The sequence below is a fragment of the Nicotiana tabacum genome, chromosome 21 (assembly GCF_000715075.1).
Source record: "Nicotiana tabacum cultivar K326 chromosome 21, ASM71507v2, whole genome shotgun sequence".
NCBI lineage: Eukaryota > Viridiplantae > Streptophyta > Magnoliopsida > Solanales > Solanaceae > Nicotiana > Nicotiana tabacum.
In genome coordinates this window covers 57,035,813-57,047,881 of record NC_134100.1, presented here as the reverse complement: position 1 = coordinate 57,047,881, position 12,069 = coordinate 57,035,813, and positions in this window count along the sequence as shown.

Here is a 12,069-nt window from a genome sequence, read left to right as displayed (position 1 = left end):
AGAAACAATATTCAATTATCACAGATAGCCCATAAATGCGGAAAGAATGATCAATTTAGTAATTAACTAGTCTAAGCATGGATATCATGATCAAAGAAAGATATAAATGACAAAAAACAAATCCCACCAGCATGCTTTAACCCAATAACAACGCATAAGTACTCGTCACCTCACATATACGTTGTATCTAACATTTAAACAAGTAGCAAATAGGCAAACAAATCCTAATACCTCGAGTCAAGGTTAACCACGACACTTACCTAGCTCGAAAGACCAACTCAAAGCTCAACCATGGCTTTGCCTTTCGAACAAGCCTCCAAACTAACCTAATCTAGCAAATTATCAACCAAACGATTCAAAATAAGCCTTAGGAACTACCCACGAATGAAAAAGGTTCAATTTAAGTCATTATTTAAAAAGTCAACAAAAGTCAACTCCGGGCTCGCTTGATCCAAACCCAAAATTTGGATCAAAACCCGATTACTATGAGGAATATAACATGTTATGACAATTCAATTAGAGGTGTGAAAGGAGTCTAAATAACCTAAACCGGTTGAATGTCACATATAGCTCGTGTACCCACTCGTCACCTTGCGTACACGGCTTTCACATAACAAAAATAGCACAATCAACCCAAATCCTAAGGGGTAGTTTCCCCTCACAAAGTTAGGCAAGATACTTACCTCAACTAGGCCAACTCAACCCTCGGAAAAAGCTTTTCCCCTAAAATTTGCCTCCACACATCTCAAATCTAACCAAACATGACTTAATATCATCACTCAATGCAAGAGAAAACAATTAGAATAGATAAAGCTTTGATCTTTACAAAATTTCCCAAAAGTCAACAGAAGTCAACCCCAGGACCGCCCGGTTAAAACCCGGGTCCAAGGGTAGATTCCGACTACCCATAATCCCACGAGTCCATATATGTGATTAGTTTTCAAATCCAAGTCCAAATCAACTCTCAAAACTCAATTCTTCATTTTTCAAAACTTGACAAAATTTCTCAATTTTTCCTCTTTGAATCACATAAATTTGATGTTAAATCTAAGATATATTCATGAAATATAGTTGAAAATTGATTTGAATCACTTACCCAATATTTGTAGATGAAAATCCCCTCTCCAAATCGCCTCCTATCGAGTCTAGGGTTCTAAAATGTGAGAAATGAGACTAAATCCTGACTTTCCAGCCTTTATGTCTAGGTGGAGATGTCGCATTTGCGACACATGAGAACCCTCCCAATTACGAATCAGGGATCGCATTTGCGAACCCAGACAACCTTAACAGAAGTCGCAATTGCGACATAGGCTTCAGAATTGCGATGCTTGTTACCATCGCAAAAGCGACCAGGTGGTCGCAAATGCGACCCAAGCCCAGGCTTACTGACTTCGTGAATGTGAAGGGGGAAGTCACAATTGCGACTTCTGATCACCCCCTTTCCCCTTCGCAATTGCGAGGCTGGTGCTCATAATTGCGATAACAGAGCACCAACACACCAACAACTTCCATTTTTAGTTCAAATCATTTCGAATCACGTCTGAAACTCATCCGAGCCCTCGGGGTTCAAAAATAAACATCCACACAAGTCTAAAAACATCATACGAAGTTGCTCGCACGATCAAAACATAAATATAACATCTAGAACTATGAATCAGGAACCAAAACACATGAATTTCAAAGTAAAGTTCAAGAACCTCTAGAGTTGCGACTAAGCATCCGAATCCTATCAAATCAACTCCAAACGATACCAAAATTTGCAAACAAGCTATAAATAGCATAACAAATCTATTCCATGTCCCCAAATCTTATTTTGAACCCGATAGCCAAAAGTCAACATACGATCAAGCTTCTAAACCTCAAATTACCAATTTTTAGCAAAATAACACAAATCAACCTACGGACTTCCGAATTCAATTTCGGGCATATGCCCAAGTCCAAAATCACAATACGAAGCTATTTGAGCCATCAAAACACCATTCTAGGGTCGTTTTCACAAAAGTCAAGCATTGGTCAACATAATCCACTTAGGCTTCTAAGCCAAGGGCCAAAGGGTCTAAATCAACCTGAAATCTTCTCGAAACGAAACCAATCAACCCTGAAAGTCATAAAACCTAAATTACACATGTGTTAAGAATTAAAAGGGGAAACAGGGCGCAATAACACAAAACGATCGGTTGGGTCATTACATTCTCCCCCTCTTAAAACAAATGTTCATCCTCGAACGTGCATAAAGGCATACCTGAAGTGATGAATAGATGAGGATAACAACTTCGCATGTCGTGCTCGGTCTCCCAGGTCAGCTCCTCGACCGGATGACCCCTCCATTGAACCTTCACTGAAGCAATATTCTTTGATCTCAACTTTCGGACCTGTCTGTCCAAGATGGACACCGGCTCCTCAACATAAGTCAAATCCTTGTCCAATTAGACTGAATTGAAATCTAATACATGGGACGGATCACCATAATACTTCTGGAGTATAGAAATATGGAACACTGGGTGAACTGTCGATAGGCTGGGTGGCAATACAAACTTGTAGGCCACCTCCCCCTCTCTTAAGGATCTTGAAAGGACGATATACCTAGGGCTCAACTTGCCCTTCTTCCCGAACCTCATCTCACCCTTCATGGGTGAAACCCAGAGCAAAACCCGCTCTCCAACAATAAATGCTACATCACGAACTTTCCAATCAGCATAACCTATCTTCCTAGACTGGGCTGTACGGAGTCGATCCTGAATCAACTTGACTTTCTCCAAGGCATCTCGAACCAAATCTGTGTCCAACAACCTAGCCTCTCCCGGCTCAAACCAACCAACTAGAGAACGATACCGTCTCCCATACAGGGCCTCATAAGGAGCCATCTGAATACTCGATTGGTAGCTGTTGTTGTAGGCAAACTCTTCAAGTGGCAAGAATAGATCCCAAGAACCCCCGAATTCCATAACACAGGCATGAAGCATGTCCTCCAATATCTGAATGGTGCGCTCGGATAGCCCGTCCGTATGGGGTTGAAATATTGTACTCAACTCAACCCGTGTGCCTAACTCATGCTGCACAGCTCTCTAGAAACATGACATGAACTGTGTACCTCGATCAGAGACAATGGATGCCGGCACGCCGTGGAGACAATCAATCTCACGGATATAGATCTGAGCTAGATTCTCTAAAGACTAGGTGGTCACCACCGGAATGAAATGAGTCGACTTGGTCAACCTGTCCACAATCACCCATACAACAAATTTCTTCAAAGTCCGCGGGAGCCAAACAACGAAATCCATGGTAACACGCTTCCATTTCCACTCAGGAATCTCAAGTCTATGAAGTATACTGCCTGGCCTCTAATGCTCATACTTCACCTGTTGAGAATTTAGGCATCGAGCCACATACTCCACTATATCATTTTTCATTCTCCTTTCACCAATAGTGCTGCCTCAAATCTTGATACATCTTAGCGCCACCCAGATGAATGGAGTACCGTGAATTGTGGGCCTCCTCAAGGATCAACTCACATAACCCATTTATATTAGGCACACATAACCGGCCCTGCATCCGCAACACACCGTCATCTCTGATAAAAACTTCCTTGGCATCGCTGCGTTGTACCGTGTCCTTAAGGGACAAACAAATGGGGGTCGTCATACTGACACTCTCTGATATGCTCATATAAGAAAGACCGAGAAACCACGCAAGCAAGAACCTGACTGGGCTTCGAAACATCCAATCTAACAAAATGATTAGCCAAATCCTGAACATCCAGGGCTAGTGGCCCCTCTGCTGCCTCTAGATATGCTAAACTGCCTAAACTCTCCACCTTTCTACTCAAGACATCGGCTACCATATTGGCCTTCTCGGGATGATATAGAATAGTGATATCATAGTCTTTAAGCAACTCTAACAATCTCCGCTGCCGCAAGTTAAGATATTTCTGCTTGAACAGATGTTGGAGACTCCGGGGGTCGGTATAGACCTTACATGGGACACCGTACAAATAGTGCCGCCAAATTTTCAATGCAGGAACAATAGCTGCTAATTCTAAAACGTGGACCGGATAATTCTTCTCATGAACCTTTAATTGCCGAGACACGTAGGAAATTCATCCTACCGTCTTGCATCAACACCGCGCCAAGACCAATACGTGACGCATCACAATACACAGTGTAAGACCCCGAACCTGTAGGCAACACCAACACTAGGGTTGTAGTCAAAGAAGTCTTGAGCTTTTGAAATCTTGCCTTACACTCCTCGGACCATCTGAAAGGAGAACCCTTCTGGGTCAATCATGTCATAGGTGCAACAATGGATGAGAAACCCTCTACGAAAGGACGATAATATCCGGCCAAACCAAGGAAACTCCAAATCTCAGTAGCTGAAAACGGTCTTGACCAACTCTGAACTGCTTCAATCTTCTTCGGATCTACCTTGATCCCCTCACTCGACACCATATGCCCTAAAAATGCCACCGAAACAAGCCAGAATTCACACTTTGAGAATTTTGCATACAACTTCTTCTCTCTCAAGGTCTGGAGTATGATCCTCAGATGCTGCTCATGATCCTCCCGACTGCGGGAGTACACCAAGATGTCATCAATAAACACAATGACGAATGAATCAAGATATGACTGGAATACACTATTTATCAGGTGCATAAATGCTGCTGGGCGTTGGGCAGCCCAAATGACATCACAAGGAACTCGTAGTGACCATACCAAGTCCTGAAGGCAGTCTTCGAAATATTCGGATCCCGAATCTGCAGCTGATGATACACTGACTGCAAATCAATCTTCGAGAACACTCTGGCACCCTGAAGCTGGTCAAATAAGTCATCAATGTGTGGTAATGGATACACGTTCTTCACTGTAACCTTGTTCAACTATGACAATCAATACATATCCTCATAGAACCATTCGTTTTCTTCCCAAACAGGACCGGGCCACCCCAAGGCGACACACTAGGCCGAATGAAAGCCTTATCAAGCAACTACTACAACTGTTCATTTAACTCCTTGAACTCGGGTGGTGCTATACGGTAGGGTGGAATGTAAATGGGATGAGTGCTCGGCAACAAGTCAATACTAAAATCGATATTTGTATCGAGCGGCATGCCCATAAGGTCTACTGGAAATACATCAGGGAAATCTCTCACTGCCGGAACTGACTCAACGGTAGGAGTATCAACACTCACATCCCTCACAAAGGCTAAATATGCCTCACACCCCTTCTCAACCATTCGCTGTGCCTTAATGAAGGACACAACCCTACTAGGAATATGATCCAATGTACCCCTCCACTCTAACCGTGGGAATCCGGGCATAAACAATGTCATAGTCTTGGCATTTAGAATAGCGTGATAGGGAGACAACCAGTCCATGCCCAAGATCACATCAAAGTCTACCATATTGAGTAACAATAGATCAACTCTGGTCCTAAAACCACCAACAACAGCTAAACACGACCGATACACACGGTCCACAACAATAGAATCTCCCATAGGCATGGATACATAAATAGGAGAACTCAAAGAATCACGAGATATATCCAAATATGAAGCAAAGTAAAATGACACATATGAATAAGTGGATCCCGGATTAAATAAGACTGATGCATCCCTATGACAAACCGGAACCATACCTGTGATGGCTGCGTCTAATGCGACTGCCTCCGTATAGCTTTTCTATTAAAATTTACCCCCACATGGCTCAAAGCTAACCAAAAGTGACTTAATATCACCATCCAATGCAATGGAAAACAATTACAATAGATAAAGCTACGATCTTTACAAAATTACTAAAAGGTCAATAAAAGTCAACCCCGGGCCCGCCCAGTCAAAACCCATATCCAAGGGTAGATTTCGACTACTCATAACCTTACGAGTCCACATATGTGATTAGTTTTCAAATCCGAGTCCAAATCAACTCTCAAAACTCAATTCTTCATTTTTCAAAACTCGACATAATTTCCCAATTTTTCCTCTTTGAATCACATAAATTTGATGTTAAATATAAGATATATTCATGAAATATAGTTGAAAATTGATTTGAATCACTTACCCAATATTTGTAGATGAAAATCCCCTCTCCGAATTGCCTCCTACCTAGTCTAGGGTTCTAAAATATGAGAAATGAGACTAAATCCTGACTTTCTAGCCCTTATGTCTAGCTGCAGATGTCGCATTTGCGACAATGCGAACCTCGCAATTGCGAATCAGGGATTGTATTTGTGAAACTTGACATCCTCAATAGAAGACGCAATTGTGAAATAAGCTTAGCAATTGCGAAGCTGGCAACCATCGCAAAAGCGACCAAGTGGTCGCAAATGCGACCCAAGCCCAGGCCTGTTGATTTCGCAAATGCGAAGGGGGAAGTCGCAATTGGGACATCATACCACCCCCAGTCCACTTCGCAATTACGAGGCTGGAGCTCGCAATTGTGATAACAGAGCACCAACACACCAGTAAATTCCATTTTCAATTCAAATCATTCTGAATCGCGTCTGAAACGCATCCGAGCCTTCGGGGCTCCAAACCAAAAATCCACATAAGTCTAAAAATATCATACGACCTCGCTCACGTGATCAACACATAAAAATAACATTTATAAATATGAATCAGACACCAAAATGCATGAATTTCAAAGTAAAGTTCAAGAACCTCTAGAATTGCGACTAAGCGTCCGAATCCTATCAAATCAACTCTAAGCGATACCAAATTTTGCAGACAAGTTCTAAATAGCATAAAGAACTTATTCCAAGTCCCAAAATATAATTCCTAACCCTATAGCCAAAATTTAACCTACGGTCAAACGTCTAAACCTCAAATTACAAATTTTTTGGCAAAACAACACAAATCAACCTACGGACTTTCGAATTTTATTCTGGACATATGCTCAAGTCCAAAAGCCCGATATGAAGCTATCAGAGCTATCAAAATACTGTTCCGGTGTCATTTCCCCAAAAGTCAAACATTGGTCAACATAATCAACTTAGGCTTCTAAGCCAAAGGCCAAAGGATCTAAATGAACCCGAAATCATCCCAGAACGAAACCAATTAACCCCGCAAGTAATAGAACCTAAATTACACGTGTGAAGTATCAAAAGGAAAAACATGGCGTAATTACACAAAAATTCCGGTTGGGTCCTTACATTATCAGTGTTTACTTCGATTCCTCTTTGAGATACCAAAAACCCAATGAACTTTCCGGAATCAACTCTGAAAGCGCATTTCTCACGATGGAGCTTCATGTTATATTTTCTCAGAATGTCAAATGTTTCTTGGAGATGAGTCAAAATGATCTCCTGTATTGAGAGACTTAACCAATATGTCGTCAATATAAACTTCCATTGTCTTACCAATTTGTTGTTCAAATATTTTATTAACGAGCCTCTGGTAAGTGGCTCCGACATTATTTAGCCCAAAAGGCATCACATTATAGCAGTATGTGTTAAAATTTATGATAAATGATGTTTTTTCTTGATCTTCCGGGTGCATCCTAATTTGATTATACCAGGAATATACATCAAGAAAGCTCATTAACTCATGTCGGGCCGTAGCACCGATCATGTAATCAATGTTTGACAACGAGAAAGAGTCCTTAAGGCATGCCTTATTCAAATATTTATAATCTACACACATCAAAAATTTGTTATTCTTTTTAGGTACTACCACTATGTTAGCTAACCAATCGGTATAATTTACCTCTCGAATTGAACCTATATTCAGTAACCTGATTACCTCTTTTTTGACAAACCTGTTTCTGACCTCTGTTATCGATCGTTTCTTCTGACTTACCAAAGAGAAGTTAGGGTTCAAACTTATCTTGTGGACAACCACTTCCAATGGAATACCTATCATATTTGAATGTGACCACGTAAAACAATTGACGTTAGCTTTAAGAAAATCAATAATTTTTAATCTTAGTTCGGGGCATAACCCCGTTCAAAGTGGGACTTCCTTTCTAAGAACTCGGTAAACAAAGCAACTTGTTCGAGCTCCTCTGCAGTTGATTTGGTTGCATATGTTTCCTCCAGTACTTGAAAAGTACTCGGTACCTGAAATAAATCTGATGACTCATCTTCACTATTATATTCAATCGGGATGGAAGAGGGCACCGGTTCATGTAGTTTCTATTTGCTTATTTCTTTCCCCTTGCTACTATATAAGGTAACCGCATTCATTTCTCTTGCAGGTGGTTGATGTCCTCTAATCTGCTTGACCCTCTCCATTGTGGGAAACTTCAGTAGTTGGTGATAGGTTGACGACATAACTTTCATTTCATGTATCAAAGGCCTTCCAAGGATCATGTTGTATTCCATGTCACCATCTACCACTTCGAATAGAGTGGTCTTTATTACGCCCTCCGCATGCATATGTAGTAAAAAATTTCCTCGTGATGTAACACTTGTAAGGTTGAAACCGGCCAGGAGCTTCGTTGCCGAAACTATGCTTCCGGTTAACTTTGCTTGCTCCAAAACTCTCCATTGAATGATATTGGCTGAACTACCCAGATCAACCAACACACGTTTAATTTAAAATCTAAAATATTAACTGATATTACCAGAGTGTCGTTGCATGGAAGAAGAAAGCCATCAACATTCTCCTTCATGAAGGTGATCTCATCTTCTGAACCTTCTTAGATCCTCTTGCCATGGGTTACCGATATCTTCTTCTTCTTTGCTGCTAAAAATGTCACCCCATTTACCTTGTCACTACCAAAATAATCATATTTATCATCATGCGAGGTGACCCTACAGCCGGTATTGATGGTTTTGCAACATCTTGATTTTCCCATAATTATTTTTGGCCGGATCACTTAGAAATTCTCTAAGGTGACCATTCTTCAGTAGCGCTGCAACCTCTTCACGAAGGTGCCGGCAGTCCCCAGTCCTATGACCATGTGTTCCATGGAACTCACACCATAGATTTGGATCCCTTTGACTAGGATCCGATCGAATTGCTTTTGGGAATATAGCCTCCTTAATATTTCTCACTGCCGACCCCAATTCTACCAAGCTGATGTTAAAGTTGTAGTCAGATAATCGGGGGTATGCTGAATCTCGAGACCCCGAAGGTTCCTTCTCCTGTAAAGCTCTGCTACTCCGACCATGATCCACCATCCTATCGGAAGCAAACCTATCCGACGACTGAAATCATTTATTTCCTCACCCATCAACCCGTTCATAAGGCTGAAAGTGACTTATGGAAGATCTCCGATCTGCATCGAAATAACTTTTAAATTTGTCCTGATTCCGTTCACGATTCCTTCCTTTAGAAGACACCGAAGAGCTCAGTTGATCATCTTCAATTCTGATCTTTGACTCATAATGATTATGGACATCTGCCTATGTAGTTTTCTAGAATTCCAACAGACTTTCCTCTAGTTTCCTGGAGGCATCAGAACTCAATAGATTGAGACCTTTTGTGAACGGTTCAGCTGTCCACTCGTCTAGTACTGCCGGTAACATCATCCTCTCTTTCTGAAACCAGATCACAAACTCTCGTAATAGTTCGGATTCTCCTTGAGCAATTCTGAAGATATCCGCCTTTCTAGCTTGGACTTTTTTTTCCCCAGCATGAGCCTTAATAAAAGAATCTGCAAGTATTTTAAAAGAATCAATGGAATGCTCAGGTAAAAGACAATACCAAGTTAAAGCACCTTTCATAAGGGTTTCGCAAATGTTTTTCATCAAGACAGATTCGATCTAGTGTGGGGCCAAGTCATTTCCCTTCACAACCGTAGTGTATATTGTGATATATTCTTGCGGATCCGAAGTCCCATCATACTTCGGTGTATCTTGCATCTTGAATCTTTTCAGAATCAATTCCGGGGCTGCACTTGGTTTCAGCGTCAATTCCGTATATTTTTTTGAATCCAGTCCTTTCAACACCGGTGGTGCTCCCTGGATCTGATCCATCCAACCATGGAATTCTTTAGCATTTTGATCCATTCTTTCATTCATCTCTCTCATGAACCTCATGAGCTCAGTCTTGAAAGGATCGTTCATATTGTTGTCATTCCCGGATCCAATCCTGCACCACCTACTTTATTTTCATTAAAACCAAACTCCTCCCTTGGAGCAACGTTACCGGTCCATTCAACTGTTTGATTTGTAGATACGCTGGGAGGAATCCGAACTCCTCTATTGGAGTTTTTGGAAGCAACCGAAAGCGCCTGCTTCAATTCCGTTTTTACCCAGTCTTGCCTTGAGAGATGCTTCATAATTTCTCTTTGTTGCTCTCTCAAGATTTTGACTGTTTCAACAACATGCTCATCATCCGCATTATCAGGAGTTGGGCTTCTCACATGCTGAGGATTTTGTTCTTCGTGAATAGGAGTTGTTTCATCTCCCTCATTGCGAGTTTCACTAGTTGAATCATCATGTTGGAACACATCCTCACGTTCATTGTGTGCTCTAACATTACAGGAATTGTTCACATCATTAGCTGCCATATTTGATTTTTCTTTTGCTAAAGAAAAGAATCAAATGTCGTTAGTAACATATGAATGGATCAAAGCAATTACACAATTGTCTATGCCCCATGGTGGGCGCCAAACTGTTTACCCGTAAAACAATACAGTTGAATTTGTAACGTGGTTTATAGACACGTGAATTTGTTTGTTCCAGAAATATGAAATAAATAAGAACATAAAAAAATTATAAAAAATAACTCAAAGGAAACATAAGCATGGCTATGAATTTAGCTTCTCCGGTAGCAGTAACCAGAACAATATTAAAAATAAAATAAAGAGAGCAATTTGATAGAGTAAGAGCTGATTTGAGATTTTATGTATAGAATATTTCGTGATCCTCAATGGATATAAATTCTCCTATTTATAGTTCTATTCAGGGAAACAAGATCCCCAAATCAAGCTCTTCTTGAATGAGAATAAAACCGTCATTGATGGCTGCATAACGGTTGGTTATTAATACAGAGATTCTTTATAACAGATGCTCATTGAATGTTGTCCTTTCCAATCGATGTCTTCCTTTCAAATCTTCTTTCTCGGTTCCAGCGCCTTCAGAACTTTTTCTACATCGGGCATATGCTCGTATCCGATGCCAACTATTTGCTGAGTCATATATTACCTGTCTTCGGTTACACGTGTCATCTCATCACTCATCCACTTGTCGCTAACCAATTTTACCCCAAACATCTTATTTGTGGCAATTAAAATATTAAAGTGTGATTTTAAGGATGTTGGCATGAAGCAACAACTGAAATTGGTTAAGGAAATACACAAAAGTCAAAATACAATAGAAAAATGGAGCTGAAACAGATTACCTTGAAATGGAAAGAATGCAGACAAAACAGCAAGTGCAATTGAAAAGTGGCAGCGACGCAGCCAAATTCCTTCGCCACAAGCCTCACGAGGAGATACCAAACGCGAGGTTCTTCTTCGCGTTACACGGCGCGAGGCCATGCCTCTGGGTCGGCCTATTTCGGCCCGACGTGCCGGTCCGATTTCGAGGTTATTTTTCTTTTTTTTTTTTGATTTTGGACTTGGTTATTTCGTCTGGGACTTTGCGTACACCTATAAATAGTCCTTGAACTCATTTTTGAGAGGGGAATTGGATCAAGGGAGATCAAGGAGCCGTCGTGGAGGCCGGAGTCATCGAATTTCATCTTTCTTCCGCCAAATTTAGTAACTTTTATCCTTCCTTGGATGATTTGGTTTTTGGCTATCATGTCTATTGGAGCTAAATTTCACGTTCTAGAGTTGTGGTTCTTTCATAACTATTGTTAATCAAATATTAATTTTGGTTTCTTAATTTATCGTATTGGTTTATTTATTTAATCCCGCGCTTGATTATTTGATTGCTTTATCACCAATTGAATACTATTTACGAATCTAGAGTTGAGCTCGAAAGTTGAAATTCTGGTTGCACATAGGATTGACTAGAACAAGTTCTTGAATCTGGGCATTAGAGAATGGATTCGCAGTTAGGATAGATATACGTTAATTGCCTTGGTTATTTTACAGGAATTATGAATGCATTCTTGTTGATTCTAACTCTATAAACATATATGCATTAAGTTAGTTTGAATAGACGAGTAAGAACTCGGTATATTCTT